The sequence below is a fragment of the Hippopotamus amphibius genome, chromosome 1 (assembly GCF_030028045.1).
Source record: "Hippopotamus amphibius kiboko isolate mHipAmp2 chromosome 1, mHipAmp2.hap2, whole genome shotgun sequence".
In the NCBI taxonomy this organism is placed as follows: Eukaryota; Metazoa; Chordata; class Mammalia; order Artiodactyla; family Hippopotamidae; genus Hippopotamus; species Hippopotamus amphibius.
In genome coordinates, this window is record NC_080186.1 from 61,514,324 (window position 1) to 61,540,539 (window position 26,216).

Genomic DNA, 26,216 nt, shown 5'->3' on the forward strand with positions numbered 1-26,216 from the left:
TTTCTGATTGAGCTTGTTCTTTGATAAGCATTTACCTGGGACACAAATACCTTTGCTTTCAGAAACAACTATCCACAGACCTTGTCTCCAGATCTTCTAGTCACCAGTTTTCCAGTTGTGTTCCTACCAGTTCTCTGACCTTCCAGCCAAAATATTAGCTATTGTCCATGATTTAGAGTAGATTTCTACCTTTGGTATTCCAGGAAAAATAAAAACCCAGATAGACTGGTTGAAGTCCTGCCCACTGGAAGGATTTCCCTTCAAGACCGCTCCAGAGTGGTGCTGTAGTGCTAAGTCATCTGCAGTCCACTTTTGTGGTGTGTCAGATATCATGCAGAACCAAATGTAAAATTAAGCTCTTTCCCCTAAGTTAACTGACAATGGAAAATGCTCCGTAAGAGGAAGGAGGAACTGTAGCAACAATAAGGGCCTTGGGTACCTGGGCTACTTGTTCATACAACTTACTTGTACCTACAGGACCTTCTGAAGTCCGGCATCATATATACCACTTCTATTTTACAACAGAGCACTATGGTGCACACCTAATAGTATGACTTAGTGGATGGGACAACACTCAGTTTGTGATGGGCAGCTCAGGTTGCATGTTACTTTAATGGCCCAGGGTAAGTCAGTATTCTATCTTTATTAAGCCTCAGTAACAAACCATATGGTCTTTCTTGGAAGAGTGTAGTTATGTACTGAGAGTGGCATAGCTTTATTCCAAAATCTTAAATGTCTGCCCTGTAATTCATTTATAGACAGCTGTCATAGGCTCCATGCAGCATCCCTGTCTGCCACATATACTTTAAGTATTATATCTGCTGGGTCATAGGACCCAAGTGGCAGAGAAGCTTGCATGGCAGCCTGGCCCATTTCAGAGCCTTTCTTTCTTCTACACTTCATCAAAATTGGCAACTTTTCCAATTACACAGTAAATACATCAGAATAGTATACCCAAGTGAATATATGTATTACCTCCAAAATCCAAAGAGACCCACTAGTTTTTATGCTTCTTTGTTAGTAGTAAAGGGGCCAGATACAACAATTTATCCTTTACCCCTTTGGAAGGGGTAACTTAATGTACTCCAAACATTAGAACCCAAGAAATTTACTGAGGTGTCAGGCCTCTAACTTTTTTTGACTTTATTTCTTATCACCAGACATTCATGCATTTTACCAAAATGTCTAGAAGAGTTTCTACTTCCTTCATACCAGGCCAATCATCATGATATCATCAATGAAGCTGACCATAGTAACATCCTATGGAATGCAGGGGCATTCAAGGTCCTTGAGGACCAAATATTGGCATGGGTTGAAGTGTTGCTATAACCTTGAGGTAGAAGCATGAAGGTGTATTGCTGGCCCTAGTAGTTAAAAAGAAATTGTTTCTGGTAATTTTCCTAGTAGGTTTAGAGAATAAAAACATAAGCTGGATTAACAGCTTGCATGCAGGTCGTCAGGAATATGTCTATTTGCACCAGCAACAAACTTCATATGGAACAGGAGCTGAGATTGAAGTTAACATCTGATTAAGTTCACAATAATCCACTGTCATTCTCCAAGGTCCATCTCTCTTCTGCATGGGTCATGTCATGTCATTCCTGTTTGAAACACTCCAACATTTCCCTCAGCCTACAGGACAAAATCTAAAATCCTTAGCCTCATATACAGGAAACACTTCGTGTTATTTTTCATATTTTCTTTCAAGTATTTTAAGGGTTTTTCCCTTTTAGTAAATTTACTCTATTTTGAATACACGACATAAATAAATATAGAATTTTTTCATGTGAGTAGCGTATTTTTTTCCCGTAACATTTATTGAAAAGTCCATCATTTCACCAATGATTTCTTATTCCCCCCTTGTGACTTTCCAGGATTCCATATATTCATGCATCTGTTTCTGAGTTTTTCACTTGATTCCACGTCTGTTCCATATGTACGTAAGCTTTGTTTTACCCTGAACCACTGAGAATTCCGCAGAGAAGGCAGCATATAGTCTCCCCCAGCGTTATGTAACTCCCTCAGCATGGGTAACCCATGCGTGGCTCCCATGACATGAGTTTGCCTCCTTACACAAATATTAAAATTCTAGCTCTCTGCGTTTAAGGACTATGTTCAGTTCTGATAAGCTTATAAACTATTACTTACCATTCTAACTTTGATTTCCTGCTTATTCCTGACACTCTGGATTTTCCTTTTCTTAATTTTGAGTTCACCAAAAAAATTTTTTAAATATATTGAAAAAATAAAATATATATTTTATTTTTTGCAGTGTTTTTATGTGTTTAAAGCATGTACATGGTTCATCTTCCTTGTCAGGTCAGTCCATCATATTTACCACATTTCCATTATTCAGGAATTTTTTATTTCTTTCCTTGAAATTATTTTCTTTGTTTCTAAATTCTCCACCCACTAGACTAATATTCATTGCCTCGGGGTAAAGCAGATAAAGTTCTATAACAAAGACGTTTGTAGAAATGCTAAGTGGAATTTTTTAAACACTCAGCAGGCGTACAGTTTGAAACCAAAGAGCTTTTGATTTGCAAGGGCTAGGACTTCAGAGGGAAGATGTTTGTTTTGATTTCTAAAAAGGTTTGGCTTGGATCATGAAAGCCAGAGTCTGCAGGACTAGAGCACAGATATTATAAAAGATAAATGTTGAGTAGGGCAAAATATAAATATGTTAGCCCCTTAGAAGAAGCACAGAAAATAGTTGACAATCAAAAAGTCAGTATATCTATCTTTAATAAGTGGTGCTGGGAAAATTGGACAGCAACATGTAAAAGAATGAAATTAGAACACTTCCTAACACCATACACAAAAAGAAACTCCAAATGGATTAAAGACCTACATGTAAGGCCAGACACTAGAAAACTCCTAGAGGAAAACATAGGCAGAACACCCTATGACATCCATCAAAGCAAGATCCTTTTGGACCCACCTCCTAGAATAATGGAAATAAAATCAAGAATAAACAAATGGGACCTCATGAAACTTAAAAGCTTTTGCACAGCAAAAGAAACCATAAACAAGACTAAAAGGCAACCCTCAGAATGGGAAAAAATAGTTGCCTATGAAACAACAGACAAAGGATTAACCTCCAAAATATACAAGCAGCTCATGCAGCTTAATACCCAAAAAGCAAATAACCCAATCCACAAATGGGCGGAAGACCTAAATAGACATTTCTCCAAAGAAGACATACAGATGGCCAGCAAACACATGAAAAGATGCTCAACATCACTATTCATCAGAGAAATGCAAGTCAAAGCCACAATGAGGTATCACCTCACACCGATCAGAGTGGCCATCATCACAAAATCTGGAAACCACAAATGTTGGAGAGGGTGTGGAGAAAAGGGAACTCTCCTGCACTGTTGGTGGGAATGTAAGTTGGTACAGCCACTATGGAAAACTATTTGGAGGTTCCTTAAAAAACTACACATAGAACTACCATATGATCCAGTCATCCCACTCCTGGGCATATACCCAAAGAAAACCATAATCCCAAAAGAAACTTGTACCATAATGTTTATTGCAGCATTATTTACAATAGCCAGGACATGGAAGCAACCTAAATGCCCATCAACAAATGAATGCATAAAGAATATGTGGCATATATACGCAATGGAATATTACTCAGCTATAAAAAGGGATGAGATGGAGCTATATGTAATGAGGTGGATAGACCTACAGTCTGTCATACAGAGTGAAGTAAGTCAGAAAGAGAAGGACAAATATTGTATGCTAGCTCACATATATGGAATCTAAAAATGGTACTGATGAACTCAGTGACAAGAACAAGGACGCAGATGCAGAGAATGGACTGGAGAACTCAAGGTTTGGGAGGGGGCGGGGGGTGAAGGGGAAACTGAGACGAAGCGAGAGAGTAGCACAGACATATATATACTACCAACTGTAAAGTAGATAGCCAGTGGGAAGTTGTTGTATAACAAAGGGAGTCCAACTCGAGGATGGAAGATGCCTTAGAGGACTGGGGCGGGGAGGGTGGGGGGGACTCGAGGGAGAGTGGGGGGGGAGTCAAGGGATGGAGGGAATACTGGAATATGTGTATAAAAACAGATGATTGAACTTGGTGTACCCCCCCAAAAATAATAAATAAATAAATAAAATTTTAAAAAAAAAGTCAGTATATCTAAAGGGAGTCACTATAGCAGGAGGTGAGGGAACCCTGTGGCAGAAACTACAGATAGACCACCCAAAAGTGAGTCCAGATGGAGAATTCAGATGAGTCTCAAAGAATCAGCAAGCCTGTGAGAATCAGAATGATGCCTGGGGTAATCATCCAGTCCTACTCACTCCCAAAGATCAAACAACAAACTGTATTATTATTTGGCAAGGCGAGTAAGGACCAGAGGCCCGTCTTCCACCAGAATGATAATGGATAATATTTACTGAGCATTTACTCTGTGCTAGAACCTGTTTAAGCATTCACATGCCTTATCTAATTTAATTCTAATAACAACTTGTGAGACTGGTAGCGTTATTATCTCTATTTTAAAGATGAGGTAATAAAATACAGAAAATTTATGGCCATATGGCTAGAGTTTGGTAGATTCAGGGTTTTATTCCCTATGAATCCAGATACTACTAAAGGGAGAAATAAGGAGAAAATCCTTGAGAGGGATGAAAAGCCAGATGGGAGTTTGAATTTGAAAATGACTCATTTTACATCTTGAAGAAAATTGCCCCAAATAGTTAAGATTCTCCAGAGAAACGGAGTGTACACACACACATCCATTTTTTTAATAAAAAGATTTATTGTAAGAATTTGGCTCACTTAATTATGGAGTTTACAAGTTGGAAACACAGGAAAGCTAGTGGTGTCATTCCAGTCTGAGTTCAAAGGCCTGAGAACCGGGAGAGCCATGGTGTAAGTCCCAGTACAAAAGCTGGAGAAGACTAATGTCCTAGCTCACACAGTTAGGTACAGAGCAAATTCTCCCATATCCTGCCTTTGTTCTATTCAGGCCTCTGACAGATTGGATAAGGCCCACTCACATTGGGGAAGGCAACTGCTTCACATAGTCTACCAATTTAAATGTCAGTCTTGTCTAGAAACACACTCACATACATACCCAGAGATCATGTTTTAACAACGACCTGAGAATCCTTAGCCCAGTCAAGTTGACACAACTGAAAATGCACTAACCCCTTTCTCAGTAAAGGGGCTAATGTCCGTTGTTTATTTTCATCCTTGATATCCCATAATTTAAATACTATGATGTAAGTTTAATGACACAAATACTGTGATAATAACTCAATACATCTTATGTTACATGATAAGGGAATAAAAGAGGGAGAAAAATGGAGATATTTGCTTTATATAAACATAAATACATACCCTTACAAACATTTTAGAACAAAATAAGGAGGAATACTTGTAACAATTACAGTCCTCATGTCTTTAGCTTGTCACATGGTCATAGCTTGTATTTACACCTACCTTCTACTACCCATTCTGTATTCCCATTGTCTTCAGACAGCACCTCAGTGTTTCATGGTTCTTTACCTGGTGAAGTGACCTATACCTTGCTTCCTGAAGGGTCTGGACCATTAGTAGCCTTACCTGGATTGGATTGTGGTATTTTTCCATTTACCTTAATCATAGGACATGGTAATACTAAAAGACATCTTAAGAGATCTCTAGTATTCCAGACATACTCTTCCTTACCTGTACTGTGGAGTTGCAGTCTAATTTCCCCTTGGAATTCAGGATCAGTTACACCAGCCAGCACAGTGACTCTCTTCTTTGTTTGTTGATTCAGAGGCATGAGGAGTCTAAAGATGTTGGGCAGCAGTCTGAACTTTCAGTTCAATGGAAATATTGTGTGTCTCCTGGTGAAAGCATCCCTTTCTTTGGAATTGAGACCTCTGGACTAGCAGAGCATAAGGTCCTGGTTACAGGAAGCACAAACTTTGTCTACTGGGTCACTAGGGGTGATGATGAGTGGCACCCCCATTTCTATCCCTTGATTCCTGGATTGATAAATCCAAGCTATGGGAGAGACAGTCCCATATATTGGATGCTGATTCAGAGCATACACAGTCTTCTGGAGAACCTCGCCACAACTCTGCAAGGTATTGCCACCTAACTTGTGCCATAATTGAGTTTTCAAGGGGCCATTCCACTGTTCCATCAAACTAGCTGCTTCAGGATGGTGGGGATAGGGATAAAACCAGCAAATTCCATGATAATGGGCCCATTGCCACCCTTCTTTTGCTATGAAGTGAGTTCATTGAGCAGAAGCAGTGCTGTGCGGAATACCATAACGGAGGGTAAAGCATTCCGTAAGTCTGCAGATGGTAGTTTTGGCAGAAGTGTGCAGTGCAGGGAAGGCAAATCTGTATCCAGAGTAAGTGTCTATGCCAATGAGAACAAAATGATGGATTCAGTCCAGTGTAATTAACCTGCTACCAGATAGCTGACCAGTCACCCTGGGGAATGGTGCCACTTTGAGGGCTCAGTGTTAGTCTCTGCTGCTCGTAGGTTGAGCACTCAGCAATGGTCGTAGCCAGGTGAGCCTTAGTGATGAAAGTCCATGTTGCTGATCCCATGCATAACCTTTATCCCTGACATCATGGCCACGTTGTTCATAAGCCCATTGCGTGATGCAGGGGTGCCGGGGGAAGAGGCTAACTGATAGCCGCAGAATGAGTAATCTTATTCACTCAATTACTAGAATCCTCCTCTGCTGAAGTCACCCTAGAGTAAGCATTCACATAGGACACAAATGCACAAATACGTCCCCATATTTTTCCCATTTAGAGAGCTTTATCCACATACCTCTTCCCCAAATTTCCTTGTCACCCATCTTCCAATCATATTGCTTCCAAGTCCTTGACCATCCAGCTAAACAATTGGCTACAGCTCATTAATCAGTGTATAATTACATATCTGGCCATCTCTCCTTCCAGGCAAAGTGAACAACCAGGTGCACTGCCCAAAGTTCTGCCCACTGGGAGGATTTTCCTTCACCACTGCCTTTGAGGAGTATACCGGAGACAGAGCTACAGCTGTCTACTTTCAGGTGGTACCTGTATACCATGCAAAAACATCTTTCAGCAAGGCCTAAGTCTTCTCTTCCTTTGTCAGCTAATCATAGGAAACTCCTCATGAGGTTATAGGTACAAACTAGGAGACAGAGATGGTAGCAAGAGGTGTGACCATGGGTGTTTGGGCCAGTTCTTCATGTAACTTGTGCCTTCATGGTCTGCTTGGCCCAGTGGGCCCACACGCTTCCATTTGATGATGGAATGCTGTTGTGCACACCCAACTTTATGGCTTGGCGCATCATATAACACCCAGCTCGTGATGGGCAGCTCAGGTCACATGGTAACTTGACGGCCCATGGTTAAACTTTCAGTCTCTACTAAGGCCCACTAGCAAACCAAGAGCTGCTTCTCAAAGGAGAGAAATTATCTGTGGATGATGGCAGGACTTCCCTCCAAAATTCTAAGGGCATATGCTATAATTCAACTTGTAGGGACCTGTCAGACTCCAAACAGCATCCCTATCTGCCACTGACACTTCAAACCCCATTGCATCTGCTGCATTATATGGTGCAAGCGGCAAAACAACTTGCAGAACTGTCTCCTATTTTGGGCCCACTCAAATCTAGAAGCTTTTTGGGTCACATAGTAAATGGGTCAGAGTAACACACTCAAATGAGAAATGTATTGCTTCCAAAATTCAGAGGCCCACTAGGCATTGTGACTCTTTCTTCGGTTATGGGAGGAACCAGATGTAACAATTTATCCTTCCTCTTAGAAGAGAACGTCTTGACGTGCCCCACACCACTGAACCTTTAGAAATTTCAAGGAGATAGGAGACTCCTGAATTTTTATTGAGTTTATTTCCCACCCTCTGGCACACTAATGTCTTACCAATAATTCTAGAGTAGTTGCTACTTCTTGCTTACTACATTTGATCAGCATAATGTCATCAATGTAGTGGACCAATGTGATATCATTCGGAAGGGAAATGAGATCAAGATCCCAGTGAACTAAATGATGACATACGGCCAGAGGGTTGATATACCCCTGAGGGAGGACAATGAAGGAGTATTGCTGGCCTTAACAACTGAAAGCAAACTGTTTCTAGCAGACCTTATTGACAGGAGTGGAGAAAAAGGCATTTGCCAGATCAGTAACCACATATCAGTTACCAGAGGATGTGTAGTTTGCTTGAGCAATAAAACCACATCTGGTATAGCAGCTGCAATTGGAGTCACTACCTGGCTAAACTTACAATAATCCACTGTCATTCTCTGAGATCCGCCTGTTCCCCTCCCAGGCCAAATAAGCAAGTTGAATGTGGACGTGGTGGGAATCACCACCCCTGCATTCTTCAAGTCTTTGGTGGTGGCACTCATCTCTGCAATCACTCCAAGAATGTATTATTGCCTTTTGTTTACTATTTTCCTAGGTAGAGGCAGTTCTAGTAGGTGCTACTTGGCCTTTCCCACCATAATGGCTCTCACTCTATAGGTCAGGGAACCAATGTGTTATAATACTTAGTGGCAAGATTGAGTGTTTTCCTCTGGACTGACATCAATGGGGGTTGTGGGGGAGACATGAGTGACTTCATTTCAGTTACAAAGAAATAAAAGTGGTTACACTGCTGCTCGTCTCTACACATGACACTGCTACATATATAAACCTCGGGCACATAGTAAGCATTCTATAAATATTTTCAATTGTTATTATTGTAAATATATTTACAACAAAAACAATCTCCCCCCTACCATGCAGATTTTCATAGCTCTCTACCCAGAAGTCTTAGAGCAAAATTCCAGGTGTCTGCTTTATCCCAGTGGTCTCTCCTGGCACTGAATTTTTAAAATGGTACTGTAGTTTTCTGATATTGGTTGCTTGCTTTATAATGTACACTTTTGGCCTTTGCTGCTACCACTTGTCTACTACCTGGTGTATTAGTCTGCTTGGGCTGCCACAACAAAATTCAAGAGTCTGGGTGACTTAAACAACAAAAATTTATTTTCTCACAGTTCTGGAGGCTAGAAGTCCAAAATCAACGTTCGTGCCAATTTGGTTTCATTCGGTTCATGGTAAAAGGGCCCCCTTCCTGACACCAGGGGGAGGGGAAGATGGCACGTAGTGAGAGAGTAGCATCGACATAAAAACACTACCAAATATAAAATAGATGGCTAGTGGGAAGCTACTACAGAGCACAGGGAGATCAGCCTGATGCTTTGTGAAGACCTAAAGGGGTGGGATAGGGAGGTTGGGAGGGAGGCTCAAGAGGGAGGGGGTATGGGGTATATGTATACATACAGCTGGTTCACTTTGTTGTACAGCAGAAACTAATACAATACTGTAAAGCAATTATATGCCAATAAAGATTTAAAAAAACAAAAGGCCTTCTTCCTGGCTGGCAGATAGCCAACTTCTCACTATGTCTTCATACAGCCCTTCCTTGGTGCATGGAGAGAGAGAGAGAGACAGAGAGAGAGAGAGAGAGAGCAAGCTCTGGTATCTTTTCATATAAGGATGCTAATTCTATCAGATCAGGGCCCTAGCCTTACAACCTCATTTAACCTTAATTACTTCCTTAGAGGCCGCACAGACACACTGAGGGGCTGGGAGTTAGGGCATCAGTATGTGAATTTTGAGGGACACGTGGATATTTAGTCCATAATAGTCCTCATCCTCGCCTGTTGCTCCAATTACACCTGGATTCCTTCCTTTGCCCTGGGACTTCCTATATTTTTTCCTGACCATTTATTTTCTAAGCCAACCACTTAAATCAAGCAAAGTATTCCTCTCCATTTTTTCCTTATTCCTCAGTTTATTTAAAGCTATTAACCAAATTGTTATAAATGCTGTTAAGTTATTCCATTTAATTTCAATTAATATTTTGTCAACCACTATCAGAGCATGGCTTATTTCAGTGGAAAGGCATAAAATAAAACTTTAATTTACTAGCATGGATTCTTAAAGCACCAATTTTTTTCAAAGTTATTACAATAGAGTATTGGGGGAGAGGAGGTGGGGACCTGCCTAGCCTTCTTACCTGCTTCAGAAAACTGAATAATAAGGAAGCCACTAGTAATTCTGCTTATTTTAATTTACCAGGCCTTACTCCTCTTCTCCCATCCCCACCATTCCCTACCCTCTACCTGTGCCGTCTATGCACACGTGTGTGCATACCAGAAGAAGGAGAAATAAGCTGTTAGCAAACCTGTGTGGTAAATATTATAGATGTGGGAATTGACTCTCGAATAAAATACTTTTTTAATTAAAGGTGTTATGCTTTTAGAACACCTTTAGGTTCACAGCAAAATTAAGAGGAAATTACAGAGATTTCCTGTGTATCTCCTCCCTCCTCCCCATGTGTACACTCCCCCCGCATCAACATTCCCCACCAGAGTGGGACATTTATCACAATCAATGAACCAACACTGACACATCATTATCAACCAAAGTCCAGAGTTTACACTAGAGTTGTACGTTCTGTGGATTTAGGTAAATGTATAACAACACATATCCATCATTATAGCACCATAGAGAGTATTTTCACTGCCTCTCAAATCCTCTGTGTTTTGACTATTCATCTTTCTCTCAACCCCAACCACTGGCAACCAATGACCTTCTTTTAGTCTCCATAGTTTTGCCTTTTCCAGAATATCATACGATATGTAGCCTTTTTCGATTGGCATTGGCATCTTTTACTTAGTAGTGTGCATTTAAAGTTCTTCCATGTCTTTTTATGACTTGATAGCTCATTTCTGTTTAGTGCTGAATAATACCCTATTGTCTGGATGTAACACAGTTTATTTATCCATTCACCTACCGAAGGACATATTGGTTGCTGCCAAATTTTGGCAATTATGAATCAGGCTATTATAAACATCCATGTGCAAGTTTTTGTGGGGATGTAAATTTTCAGCTCCTTTGGGTAAATATCAAGGAGAGTGATTATTGGATTATATGGTAAGAGTATGCTTAGTTTTGTAAAAAACAGCCAAACTGTTCTCAAGGGCTATATCCCTTGACATTCCCACCAGAAATGAAGGAGAGTTCCTATTGCTCCACATTCTCATCAGTACTTGGTGTTGTCAGTGTTCCGGATTTTGGTCGTTTTAACAGATATGCAGCAGTATCTTGTTGTTTTAATTTGCATTTTCCTGATGACGTATAATGTGGAACATCTTTTTCTACGCTTATTTGCCATCTACGTATCTTCTTTGGTGAGGTGTCTGTTAAGGTCTTTGGCCCGTTTTTAAATCAGTTTGCTTGCTTTCTTATTGTTGAGGCTTAAGAGCCTTTTTGTTTGTTTGTTTTTGTTTTTTTGTTTTTGGTGTATTTTGGATAACAGTCCTTTATCAGATGTGTCTTTTGCAATTATTTTCTTTCAATCTGTGGCTTGTCTTCTCATTCTGTTAAGTTTATCTTTTGCAGAGCAGAAGTTTTTAATTTTAATGAAGTCCAGCTTATCAACTATTTTTTTCATGGATCATGAGAAGGAGAGCAGAAAGAGAGAGAGGAGGGAGAGGCACATGGCCACAGAGAGTAGAATTAGAACCACTGGCTACATGGAGTTAAAGGAAAACTAAATTCCACTAAAAGCAAGAAAATTTTCTAACATGTAAAGCTGTCTCAAATGAGGTGGGCTGCCTTGGGAAGAAGTGTTTCTCACCGCTAGAGTTGGTTAATCAGAATTTTGTCAGGGATATCAAATAGAATATTCAAGTGCTATCTGATTGTCTCTCAGTATCTGAGAGAGATTCGTTCCAGCATCCCCGTGGATACCAAAATTTGGGGATGCTGAAGTCTCTTACGAAAAAATGATATAGTATTTATATATAACCTACACACATCCTCCCATATGATTGAAACCATCTTTAGATTACTTATAATACCTAATAAAATGTAAATGCTATATGAATGGTTGCCTCTGTTCAGCAAATTCAAGTTTTGCTTTTTGAAACTTTCTGGAATTTTTGGGGGAGGTATTTTCGAGCTGAACTTGGTTGAATCTGCAAATGCTGAGGGCTAACTGTATAGGGAATCAGACCAAAAGACATTAAGGTCCCTCCCAAACCTGGGAATTTTGAGAATCAATGTCCTCCTCTTTGAATTTTGAAGGTATATGCATATGCATGGAAGCCAACCCAAGATGCTTAAATGATTATGGATGAGAGTATGTAGATTATCCACATGGTGGAGTATGGAGCAGGAAAATGTCAAAGCCCCAAGGTATCACTCCACTTTGTCTAAGATATGCTGGAGTTACAAACAATGCCCTAATCTTGGTGGCTTAATATAACAAAGGTTTCTTTCTTACTCTCCTTCCATGTTAGCTGAAGATTGTCTAAAGTCTGGACCACTTTCTCTAAAGTTGGAGTCCAGGCTGAAATAGAAGCCTGTATCTAGACATTGCTGGAGTTATGGAACCACGTGGAGGCTCTTAAAACTTCTCCTTGGAGCTGATATCACCATTTCCACTCCATTTCTTTGATCACAGCAAGACGTTTGGCTAAGCCTGCCATCAAAAGGGCAGAAAGGATGGCCTTGAAAGGGAGGAAATATTTTAACTACATTTAAATGTACTATATCAAGTCTTCTAGTCATAGTTTGACTTTTGACAATTCCACACAATGAAATAAATAATCTCTAGGGGGCAAGGAAACCTTTTTTATATAGAATATATTTTTGGAAGTGCTTTTTCCTTAAAAGGCAGAGTAATCTACTACCGATTTCACTGAAGAAAGAGAAAATGGAATTCCCAGGCACTCATAGCAGGTACACTTGCAGAGTTGCAGGAAGAAAGCATCAGCCTTTATTCCATCATTGGCTTTCAGGAATATTAACATCCATGGCTACCTACACGTAGTTGATAAAGCCTTTGTACTTTAAAAATAAAATTTTGAATAATTAATCACAGAGTTAGAGAATTCTCTGCAAGTCCATTACCAGAACTGTTTGGGTGATAGCAGATATGACTCTGTTTCACGTGGGGACTCTGTAGCTAGGTAGTGGAGCTGGTGTTGGAATTAGAGCAGAATGAAAGAGATAAAAAGAAGAAAGATATCCAAGGGTCTTTTATATCAAACTAAGTGTCTGGGCTTACTTTGGAGGCTGTAAAGAGCTAATGGAGACTTTTAAGCAAGGAAGAGACAGGATCAAAACCACTCAGACAATAATATGGAGGATGAATTGGAAATAGAACAAAATTTGAGGCAAGACTAAGTAACTATTAAAATTAGAGTAATGCTGGCTAGAATGAAAGACCCTGAAACTAGGCCAGGAGTAGTAGTAATAGAAAGGTGAGAACAAATGGAAAATTGTTATAGAGAAAAAAAAAAACTAGGTCTTTGTGACTGATGGATGAGAAGGCTGAATGAGAAGGAGGACTCAGATGATTGCCAAATTTGGGGCTTAGTGCAGCTGCGCAAGTATAGATATGCAGGCTTAGGGTTAACCCCTTGTCACTACTTCCTAGAGTTGTGACCTTGAACAAGTTATTTTATCTTGTCAGCCTCCATTTCCTCACCTGTAAAATTTAGTTGATAATAATACTCCTATCATAGAACTGTTGTGAGAAGTTACACACAGTGACCAGTGCTAGCTTTCAGAGACCCTCTAAGGCACTTTTGAAACTTGGGGACATGTTAAGATAGACCCGTCTGCCATCTAGACTGCCATTTTATTGCTGGAATGGATAGGCTACATGGACAACAGAGCATGAATGTCTATAGTCTTGCTTAAAAATGGATATTCTAAAAAATGCTTACACAAAAAGTTAAAAACCTTTACTTTCTTCTTGCCACTGTGTCAGTTCTGGTTGGCTTCACAAATGTTCATCTTTGAGAACTTTTCTTGTCTCTTTAGTTCCTTACTAGATGCCTTAGAGCCGGAGCCTTCACCCAACTCCAGGTTCTCAGTACTCAGAATTAGTATAGATCTTACACATCCACTGGGGATGAATGGTGGCATATTAAAGATTAGTGGTTTGTTTAGTAGAAAAGGAAGCTGCATAGAAAGTAGGTAGTGAATTTTAAAAATTTTGGATCATCTATGACTATAGACCCTAATACTTTAGTGAGGAATCACAGAATACTTAACCTTAATAACCTTAATACCACCCTAATACTGATTGTCCATTGTAAGCAACAAAAGCTATTAATTTTGTGAGTTGATGATGAGGATGATGATGAAGGATAGATAGACACTTGAAGTCTTGTCAAAGACCATTAATATTTCTTGAGGCAGGACTTCCCTGGTGGCACAGTGGTTAAGAATCCACCTGCCAATGCAGGGGACACAGGTTCGATCCCTGGTCTGGGAAGATCTCACATGCCGCGGAACAGCTAAGCCTGTGTGCCATAACTACTGAGCCTGCGCTCTAGAGCCCACGAGCCACAACTACTGAAGCCCAAGAGCCTAGAGCCCGTGCTCCGCAACAAGAGAAGCCACTGCAACGAGAAGCCTGTGCACCACAACAAAGAGCAGCTCCCACTCACTGCAACTAGAGAAAGTCCGTGCACAGCAATGAAGACAAAATGCACCCAAAAATAAATAAATAAACAAATAAATTCTTAAAAAATATATTTCTTGAGGGAAATAAAAAAATCAAAAGGGAAAAGTCAAACTGGAAAAATATGTTTGTATCCATTTACTGTAGATACATAAAATGAGTGATATCTGTGATTTCTATTTATCCCTCAATATTCATTCTCCCCTTCTTTCTCTTAGTTATAGAACTCCCTGACTTTAGACTCAGCCAAAGACTATATATCCCAATCAACTTTGCAGCTAGGTTTGGCCATGTGACCAGCTGGTCAAGGACAAAAGTATGAGTGGCAAGTGCAGCCTCCAGGTCACATTCTTGAGAGGAAGCTGCTTGCCCTTCACTTCATTGTTCCTTTTCTCATGAGAATTAGGTGAGTGTCAACCATGTGAACAAGAGAAATAAAGATAAAGAACCCTAAGGACTTGGATGGCATTGTGGAGCGAAGTTGCTAATAGCCCAGCTACCTCCAGACTCTTATACGGGAGAGCACTAATTTCCATTTTGTGTCAGCCACTGAATTTTTGCGTCTCTTCATAATTTATAACAAGTTAGTGTAATACATGAAATAAAATGCCTGGTACAGTGCCAATCAACTATAAGAGAAAAGAATACATTTTAAAACAGATTAAAAGATGAAAGTGTACCATTAAAGATGGTGTCTAAAATGTGACTGTAATTAAGTTTTAATTCTCTGGGTACAGAAATCATTACACTTCCATTATGTACATGTTGAATTTGCTTGAATTTCACAGATTTAAAGCTATTTCACTTTTTGAGTGAATGAATACATTGTGAGTGAAAGCAGGGGATTCTCAAGTATGTTTTTGAAGATTCACATTCTTTATGAGGGTTATGGTTCTCTCAGCCCTCAGAAATCAGACCACAGGGTATTTGTCTTGGTACCAGCACCAACAGGACTCCTATTTATTTGTCCAGACAAGGCACGGAGTCTGCTCACACATCAGGTATACTGGATGTGTAGGAAAGGTTTTAAACTGCATAATGCAATGATGCTGAAGCTGCAGGGGAGATAAATGCAAGTTAAAAAGAGAAAAAGCACTTTTCTGTTCACAAAGAAGGCCATGTTTCTTTCATTGGCTTATTACCAACCCTCCCATCCAAGCACCTTTTCTTTCCTTCACTATGCTTTCACATTGAATGTATTGAATACAGCAAAAGATTCAGCCAATATGATTCTGATACTTTTTTCATCTCCCAAGTTCTCTAAATGTACACATGATATTAGGTCCTCTGAAACGCCACTGGCCAGACAGTTTTCCCCTGCAATCAAAAAACCCCTGAATTTATATTTCCATAAATGGGAAGCTGTCAGCTGAATTAATGACAGGTGGACTTCAAAAGGTCACTAGCCTAGAAGTCAGGCTTCTGGTTCTAGCTCTGCTGTGCACAACTATGTGACTTTGATCTAGTCACATAATCAATTTGGGTCCTAATCTTTAAATGAAAGAATAGAACTCAATGGTTTCCTAATGGCCATGTTCTGTGATTCTACAAATACGTGTGTTGTAAGAGGGATTCTATTCACACAGTTAAATTTTTTGTTTTAGCATATTCAGCCCACGAGGAACACATGTAAAGGCAGAATTTGTTGGAGAGAGTGTATGCATCATATGTTTGAATGTGTTTTAAAATGAAAATTCCAAAATTACGAGAGTTTAAAAATATTCAAAAAACTTTTATTGAGTGACTGCCCAGCGCTAGACTTAGAGTGGGGAGTAAAGCAGACATGGTCCTGTCCTCCATAGCATTCAGGAAAGGCAGACATCAAGAAAAAGGTAATAAAGTGCATGGTAAGTGTTCTGAGGGAGATGTAGAGAGGCTTTGGCTGTGTATAATTAGTGGGCCTAGGGTAATCCATGTAGGGGACAGTATTGTCATGAAGCAAGAGAGGTAAATTTTGAGGATGACTTTTGGGGAATAAATTACCATTTCCTTTATGTAGAAGCAGAGTTTAGAGGCCATGTAGACCTGGATTGAATATGCACTGTGTCATCTTTGGTAACCTCTCCTAACCAGTTTTCTTAACCATAAAGTGGGGATGATGATAGTACCTATCTCATGAGGTTGTTAGGAGGACTGAATAAGATAGAACTGTGCCTAGCACAATAATTATACCAGTTATTACAATTGCTATCAGTGAAGAGTATTGTGTGTCTTTGGGTCTAGTCAAGCACTGATATCGATCTCTCAGCTGTCCCTAAGAATCAGTAGTGTAGTCCTGAGCAGCATGAGAAATTTTTAAATTTGCAAACTAGCAAGCAATATGAGATATCCAAGACGGGGCTTCATAAAGCGTCTCTGAGCTCTTGCTCCCACTCCCCTCCCCAGAGATGGACAGGAAAAGCAGGAAAGGAGTGGGGAAGGAGCAAAACTCTCTTTGGGAGCTCCAGCACATGCTCCAGGGCCCAGCCTGATGGATGTGGACCTGCAGCCACCCAACTGCTGTTCCAGTGAGATGCAGACTTGATATACTTTGAACACAAATATAAACCTATGGTCAGTCACGACATGTTTAATTTCTGACAGTGGTCCAAAGAATGTGAGTTGGCAAAACAGAACAAACTTAAAAAGGAATGACACAAAGACTTCCATAAGAGGCAAGAGAAAGCTTTTTTGGCTCAGTTATAACTAGATCAGAGAAGGATGTATTCCACCCAAGTCAGCCAATAGCACACTCTCCCAGCTGCTCCCATACCTCTGCAGCAGACATTCCAGTTTGTAAGACAATGAGGGGTTGCAGCTATAGTTCCAGCTCTTCTTCATGATGTTTCTAGCCTCCTTGACAGCCTGCCCTTCATTACTCTGAAAAAGCCTCAGTTGCCTAAAATGTCTGTCTTTCTATCAGCTTTGGCTCATATAGCATAATGTGATATGATGATATGGTATGACAATCATACTTATACAGCAGAATATGATTAAGTTTGGGAGGAGCCATGATTCATTCCAGAATTAGTGTCTTAATATTCAAAATGACAAACGGGTTGACACCAGCCCAGCACCTAGTTCAGAATCTAAACTGATTAGAAATTGATAATGTTATCATTCATATACATCAATCTCTTTATGGGAAAAACAAGTTGTAATCTATATTTTCTCAATGATTTGAGGATTCTTTTGGTCGTATCCTCTCCACAGAAGGTTCCAACCACTTGACAGAGAACTCTTTAAATTAATAGTAAATCTGAATATAAATTATAAAATTAAAAATAAAGTAAAAACTAATGCATTGATGAATTTTATTCTGTCTTCAGCCCGGTATGAACAAGAGCATCCCCTTCTTGGCTATTTTCAGCCAATCTCTTTTGAACTTCCAAATTATATTGATCTATCACTTTATAAAGCTTTCAACCCAAACCACTCTGAAACCCAGCATAATCTGATGATTCTAACTGCTGACATTTCATTAAACACAACTCAGAGCATGGCGTGGCATGACAAAAACACTAGGGGAATCTTCCGGCTATGGAGATGCACCACATGGTTTCAGCGACTCTGAGATGCAAGAGGCAGAGGCCCTGAAAGGACGCACCAGAGTGGGCCTCAGACATAGCAGTCAAATCTTCTGGGGCCTTAGGGAGTCTCCTCTCATGATCTTGGGGCAAATTGCTCCAGTGAGTGAGGCCAGAATGTAAACACATGAAAAAAAGAATTGCCTGTAAGTCCTGTCATCATAAAAAAAACCCACTCACAAAAGATAAACATTCAAGCTGCCTGTAATCACATCCCACAAGAGATGAGTGAAGGGCAAAAGCTCTCCATATCCCTTTCCCTGTAGAAAAATGTCATTAATCTCTCCATTAATGACTTCAATAAAAGGATGTCAAAGGAGCAATTCAATAAGACTCAACTCGCATTAATTCGAGATTTACATAAGAGGGGAAAAATAAAGTGGCTGCCCAGAATTATCAGAGAGCTGGAAAATATGTTGGTACCAGAGCAAGATCTGAACCATTTCAAAGATGAATAACAAATTTGCTGAAAGAAAAAAGGAAAAGCAACAAAATCTCTGTCTCCTGAGAACCTTATATTTTGAGATCTTCAGTTATGCTACATGATGAAGATGGAAAGCTTTATTCTCCTAGTTAACACTCCCTGCAGCAAACCAGAGATAACAATGTATTGTTTGTTCCCTAGAGGAAGAAGCCAGCCAACCATCAAGAAAAATAAGAATTGGGAGGATTTTGCCTTTTCTAGATAGTTTTTGATTGTTTGGTTTTTGGTCTTTTGTTTTTTGGTATTGCTGTATAGTAAAGGTCCTTCTGTGAGATGAAATGCAAAATGTTTTAGTCAGGTACCGGGATTTGTTTTAATCATGTATGGTAAGATGCAGACACAGAAAAGGTTGTCATGAAGGAAGTTTATGCTTATTGATCCCTAGAGAGACAAGGCACAGCACACGTCACAGGGCCACACAGGGAATAAAAGGGAGAGGGTAAAATGCAGGCAAGAACCTTTATTGTGGTTTCTGAGGGAAAGAATAGGGGTGGCGGGGCGAGCAGGTTTAGAATTGGCTAGTTTAAAGAATTTCAGCAGGGGCTGGTTGTCTGGTCCCTGGCCCCGGGGTGGTATGGCAGGTGATAGTAGCCCTGAATGTGGAGTGCCCATTGGAGTAAGTGGTTGGCGGTGTGGGCTCTGGATTGGTTGGTTTGCATGTGAAAGACATACTGGCATGTGAGTTGCCTGCTACCTCTAGAAATTAACTGTCTCTGGGAGGAGCAGTCCCTCTGGCTCAGCAAGACCTCAGATGTCAAATATCAAAACATAGAAACTAGAAAACATGGTTATTACACAGAAATGTGTCATACTTCATAATTGAAAAAGAGAGAAAAATACGGCCAAAATTCATATTTAAAATAAACAAAACCCTGGAAAACATTGAAGTTCTCAGTATGCAGAAGCCATAGTTTCATTTTATCTGCAAATTTACTTTTCTTAGTACCACTTGGAGTAGTTCCTGTGCAAGTATAAATATCATAAAATTTTTAATTTATACTTTTCTTATGTCATTTGTTACATTCACAGATTTATATAATGGCATGGCATCTGGCTAAAAGCAACTTGTTTAAAAACTATCTTTTAAAAAATATTATATGAACAGAAAATGACATTTTTCCTGCCAAACTGTTTACTCTTGCCCCACCAAAAAGCTCAAAAACATGGTACAAGTAAAAGAATGTTATGACTTCATTTAGAAAATTCATATTTCCGGATCTTTAAGGTGACCAGTCAAACAAGGCTCAGTGATAATTGTCAATCTGTCAGGATTATTACAACCACTGATGCAATCAGGTGTTTCTAGGGATAATGGATCAGTCTTCTTTGTTGGGTCCTCTTCTTCTCGACCTCTTAAGTTTGGAATGTCTCAGGACTCAGTCCTTGGGTCTTTTTTGTTTCTATGCATATCCACTCTCATAGTCCCTTCAGCTAGATTTATGGCTTTAGATCTCATCTATATGTTTTTAACTCCCAATTTTATTTCTCAAGCCCAGTTATCTTTCCCCAGTTCCAGACTCAGACATCCAACTTTCTACTTGACTTCTCTATTTTGGATGTTTGATAAACATCTTAAGCTTAATGTGTCTAAAATGGAACTCCTTGTTGCCACCCCCTAAGCCCTGCCCACAGCATCACCATCACCAAACCATCTACTTCAGTATGCTTCTGCAAATCAGTTGATGCATCTCCGTTCTATATATCCAGTTAGTCAGGACTCCCCTCTTTCTTTCACATCCTACATCCAATCTGTAAGCAAGTCCTTCTGGACAGCCCTGTTCAGCTTTCACTGCTCCTTTTTTTCTGGTTGCAAGTTCGGGAGCCTGAAGGTTGTTTTAAGTCTCAAATAGTTAAATGTTGTTTTAGTCAGAGTTCATAATCTCTTTAGCGATATAGTTTCTCCAAAAATTTAGAAGATCTATTTTTCTGCTGAAGTTCCTTAAGGATTTTTGCATGTTCTCCAACTTCGATCCTTTGGTATATTAATCACAATTATTCTAAAGATTCTGTCTGATAGTTGTAATATCCAGGTCATCTCTGAGTCTATTTTTGTTGATTGTTTTATCTCCTCTCAGTGGGTCATTTTTCCTTGCTTGTTAGTCTTATAACTTCGTACTGACTGCTGAATATCACGTGTAGGACAGTAGGGATGACGGTAAATTGTGTTTAGTCCTGGATATGGGGATACCTTTTCTTCTGTCAGACCATTAATGTGGGGTTGAATCAATATAGTCAGGACTTGAATTGGGCTTGGATATCATTTTGTTTTTGTTGTCTTCAGTGCACCACAGGCTCACATTCTTTTAGCAGTTGGGCTACTACTCCCTCGTGCTTGGAATGAAAGACAGAGTGCTGTAGGTTTTGTCTCATTATTTCTGCTCCTCCCTCACCTGTCAGTCTCTTCCCACATTCCTGCCCACCCCCAGAGGTAGAATGCTGTTGCAGGGGGAACTCTCTGTTGTCCTGTTCCAGCTTATTCTTTGGCAGGCCCTGTACAGCTGGGCCTTGGAAGTGGAGCTTTCTCTCTTTTTTTTAAACTTTGGATGCTTTTTTTATTTTGCATTTCATATATTATCCAGTTTCACATTCGCACAGGATCAGCAATTACAACAGCCACCTCCTCTCTCAAGTCTGAAAATGGCAAGAAAGCCACATCTGCGACCAAAAAGCAAAGCAATGATGTGCTCACAAAACAAAAAATTGTTACTTTTTCCCTCATTTTTCTTAAAGTAAAGGCTGACACTAAGGTTCACTGCTGGAGAATGGAAACCCTTTTCTTCTTCACACCTCAAACCAAATGTTAAACTTATCTGGGGAAATTCCCTGGCAGTCCAGTGGTTAGGACTCTGTGCTTTCACTGCCAAGGGCCTGGGTTGGGGAACTAAGATCCTGCAAGCCGTGTGGTGTGGCAAAGGCAAGCTTAGCTGAGAAACTAATCTGACAGGCAAACAAGGTCTCCTTAATAATTAATTGCACACACGTGAAAAACTCGTTATGTTTCATAAATATTCTATTTCACAGGGTACAAAAATACTTCCACTTTTTGGCTGGTTTTGAATTTTGGAAAAAATGAGGAGTCATGGCAGCAGTGGGGTGCCCTGTGAAGAGGTAAGCGAAATGGGCAGAGAAAGAGTTTTCTTAAAGGTTGTTGGCCTACATGAAGAGGAGTATGTGGAGGACCCTGATTTGAAAGGACAAAAAAAACACTCTTTCTTTATTGGGTGGTCCTTCCTGTTCAGCCTGGAAGTGTGTGGGGTAGTGGCAAGTTCCTGGCCCCCCAGGGAGAAACAGGCTGCAGGGCTTGGGTCCAGGAGAGAGGTGTGGAGAGAGGGACCAAGAATGATGAAACATTAGTGGCTGGGACCTGTTGCTATGGTGACACAATGTGAGAACAAACTGTACACTCACATATATACAAACCTGTGTCTTAATTTATGCCAGGAATCATGCAAAATGAAAGCCCTGGTTTCTCTGAGTAGGAGCTACAGAAGAAAGTTTGGAGTGGAGGTGGGCCCTTGCTCAGCCTAAGGCCTCCCACCTGGGTTTGGGTGGCCCAGCAAGAAGGCCCCTGAATCCTCCAAAGTGAGGCCTTGGAGAGGCACTTTGCAGCAGGGCAGGGCTGAGGAAGAGGAGAGAAAGGAAAGAGGCAGCAGTCCACTGAGTCAGACAAAATTCACCGTCTTTGGAGGGAAGCAGCAGCTCTCCACAGGCCACTTGGGGGCAGGGAGAGCTCTGGGCAGCTTCCTCCCCAGTGCGGCAGGGGCTTCAAGATGTGGTGACAGGACTGAAGATCTAACAGAAATCACGATATTTCCACCCTTGCTGGGTGGTGTCGGAGAAAGGGTGCCAGTGCAGCAGAGCAGGCAGGCTGGCGGCAGCAGCAGCAGTGGCAGCTGGGTGGGTGACCGCCGCAGGTGAGGTGGCTGGGGTCAACTTCGTGGTGTACAGGGGGTAGGGGGCCCACACCTCTGGAGACGCGGGCATCAGAGCGGCCCCCATCAGGTCACAGGGGTCCCTGTGCTCCTAGGGCTTGGAGTGTTGGTGGGATTTGGTGCAGCGATTAGCTTGCTCTTGGCCATCCTGATGCGGCTTTGGCAAACCCTAGCCTCAAGATCTGCAGATTCTTGGGATCAGAGCGAATACCTTTCCACTCATTCTTGGCCCCTTCTGCTCCTGCTGTCAAAGATCACAAAACAAAAGGCTCTCTCGATGTGAGCTTGATCAGGGACCCTTCATAGCCCTTGGATGTGCCAAGGGAACTCAGAGAGCGAGCACGGGGTGAAGGGACGCCGTGAGCTGTGCTGTGCTACGGGTGTGGCGTGCAGGGTGGCGCTCCTGGGGTGAGGCGCTGGGGCAGTAAGAGGGGCCGCCCCTGCATTCAGCGGGGAGAGCATGCGGCGGGGTGGGGGGCACTGGGAACTGGAGCCAGCTGGAGCTTTTTCACTCTGTCTGCACATCCTGTCTTGTATCTGGGGTTGGTGTTGTGCATAAGTTTCTTGCCTCTCCCTTACTGGCGGCAGAACTCTGGTAAGATTCAAGATCCACGATGGTTTCTTGCCTCTCTTCCAGAACAGGTGGATTTTTGCTTCTGCTTCTTCCTTAGATGCAATGGGTCTTTGCCTCTACACCGCAGGCAAGACGGTTTGCTGCCCTTCCTCGCAGCGATTTAAGGCGTTAGCTTCTTAGGGGAGAGGAAAACAAGGGAGCAAGTGATGTCCTGTTCCCATTCCCTAACAGCCAGTCCATCACTTCTTCATACCTGCATCAGTGAGGTGGCTCTTTCCAGTCTCCTGTCCTGTCCCAAGTCTTTTTGTGAGTACCCGGTGGAAGCCTGTGGGAAAAAGCTTGCAGTTGAGTACAACCTCCCCTTGTTTCTGGGTGTCCACTATCCCAAACTTGTGCATCAGCCCACATGGGTCTGTAATTTTTTTTTTTAATTGTAACTATTTTTTTGCAACTCATTTGTATGGCAGGCACGAGTTTTTCCCCCACTCTGCCACAGGTTGAAAGGCTCACATACTCCATCTGTCCTTGAAGGATTTGTCCCTCATTGGAATTCAGGTTATGCAGTTGCCTTGTGATCTTAGCTCTCCGAAATGCTCAGGGAAAGTTATTGCTTCTGTGGATTAACTACCTCCCGCCCCCGCCCCCCCATTTTTAGGTTTAATGTGATAATCTTTACAACTTTGTATATCTTAGATGGGGGCTGAAATTTTGTGTTCTTCAGTCTTAAGTAATAGAAATTAATTCTAGCTAATTAAAGCAGAAAAACTTTCTTATTATATTGATACCAGGCAATTAACAAAATCTACAGGTAAGGTAAAGAACAAAGCTCAAATTAAACAAGAACCAGGGTAATTCCAAGGATCCAGTCAACAAGGACTACTTAGCTCTCTTGGCAGGGCACCTTTACAGGAAGGAACAAATTCCAGCTGTCCTAGGTTCTCAAGATTTGGTCTTGGGACAATTTCTAATTGATCGGTTTGGTCCACATGCTTTCCTCTTAGTTTTAAAAAGAAACAGTGGTTATACAAATGGAATATAGGAATGTACCAAAATAGATGTTATATGTCTGGAATAGGGGGAGTAGACTCTGAACAGGCAAGAAATACAATTTCCTACTATGCATACAGGGGTAGCTGATTTACTGATTTCGATCTGTTAGAAAGATTTCATTCATTTGTTTGTTCAACACATATTTACAGGATGTTTGTTAAATGCAAGGCAATGTTGGAAGTATGGGTAAATGAGCCCAAAATAAGGAATGTTTAATTAAATTATTAATTTTGTGATATATAAGACTTTTTGCTTGCTTCCATGTTCTCAGTTTTATTCTTGAATATTTAGATAATAATGAGTATGTAAAATTCTAATACATTTTGTTTTGGAAGTGAATTATAGGGGAAGAGTAAACAATAATACTAGGGAACATATATTTACTCATTGAAAATGTGAAACCTTCATTCAGATTATTACATGATACTTTAAGAGATAGAGTCGGCTGTAGAAGAGAAATGCTCTTTCCAGTATCAAAAATACTTAAAAAATCTTTGTATAATTAGGTGAATTTCAACAATTATTCTCTACATCTTGAAAGTATTATGGGATCTAGTATCTTGGCAGTGACTTAAGGCAAAAGGGTAAGGTCAGAGGCAGCACAGAAGTACATTTGATGGAATTATTTATAGTGAGTCAGATTTTCATTCCTTGTACTTCTAAGGAAATTACTCTTCTTGGAATCTGAGAATGGGCCAAATGGTTTGCAAGTTTAATTTTGTATTATTTGCTTGGCAAATGGAATGACTTTTCTTAAGGAATTGGCTTGATGATAAAATGTTCTATGTCTGGGATACTTGGGTCCACAAATGGGATAAAATATACTAGCTTCTCTTCCTCAGTGAGGCAGGAGAGTGGAATAGGAGCTCAGGAATCAGAATGAGCTAGATTTAGACAAACCTGGATTTAAGTCCCACTTTGGCAATTTCTAGCTTTGTAACACTGCAGAATTTATTTAATACCTTTACATTTTCAGTTTCTTTATCCATAATATGGGGATAATATGGTCCCTTTATGAGTTTAAATGAAGATTAAATGAAGTATTTAGTATAGAGTATTTTACTTACTGAAAGCTCAATAAAGAAGTGCTATTATTATTAGCTCTCTTACCATAATAATCTACCAGGCTTGTATCCTCTCTGGATGACTTAGGTTGAATTGTTTATAATTTATTCTGGAAATGAACTTGATACACTGAAATCCTGTTATTCACACATGGATTTGCTATAATTGTCAACCAGAAATATTACAGTCTCACTCTTAAGTAGCCAGATGTGCAGATTACAATTATAAGAAGAAAGGTATCTGTCACTGGGAGCAGCAAACAGAAAACCTTAAGCCACATCCTTGACAGAGTGAATAAGTGGGGTTGCATTGGGTAGGAAGGGCCAAGTTCCTTTTTCAAGACATGTCACTGTTGTGTGGGAACCTTGCACGAGACTGAAGATCACTCTCTTTGCTTGGAGTCCTGACAAGTTTGTAGTCTCTCAAATCCAATTATAAAATCATAGAGCCATTAATCAGTAGGACAAATATTTGAGGATTTTTATTTTTATTGACTTTGTTGTGATTTACTTTGAATCATTCCTTCCTTAAGTGAAAGGGGAATGACATCATGGGTTATGAACTAGATGAACTAGACTTTAGCTCTTGGACCCATCTTTCATTTCTTATGTGACCCTGGCAATTGGTCATGTGACTCAGTTTCCTTCTGTGTCAAGTTTTGATTATAAAATTGTGTTTCCTCAAACTTCAGCAGACATGGGTAAAAACGGAGACACAGTACCTTCAACAGTTAGTATTCCTGCTTCCTTTCCCCATTTTTTCTAGGATTTCCCCCTATCTTCTTGTGAGGTATCTTTAGTTTTACTCAGAGTGTTCCTGTTATTTCAGGGAGAAAAGTGGGACTTGTGAAGAGTTGCCTGAGAACTTAAGATGCCCAGGTATCTCAGAGCACTTGCCATTTTCCTTCCCCTCTGCTTGAGTTTCCAGGAAATCAGAGTCTGTTGCTGCCTGTGGTGCAGCTTCTTCCCAGTTGGCTGGTATTGATGATGCCTGTGTGTAAGTTACTGTCCTCAAAATGGCCACA

The 26,216-nt window shown here is 40.6% G+C and overlaps 2 pseudogenes; one reads left to right on the top strand and one right to left on the bottom strand.

Annotated features, from left to right (window-relative positions):
• The first annotated feature begins 18,009 nt into the window (after window positions 1-18,009).
• On the top strand, window positions 18,010-18,745 carry LOC130860519 (nuclear factor erythroid 2-related factor 2-like; annotated as a pseudogene).
• Window positions 18,746-22,363: 3,618 nt separating this feature from the next.
• On the bottom strand, window positions 22,364-23,028 carry LOC130860577 (RNA-binding protein with multiple splicing 2-like; annotated as a pseudogene).
• Window positions 23,029-26,216: the final 3,188 nt, after the last annotated feature.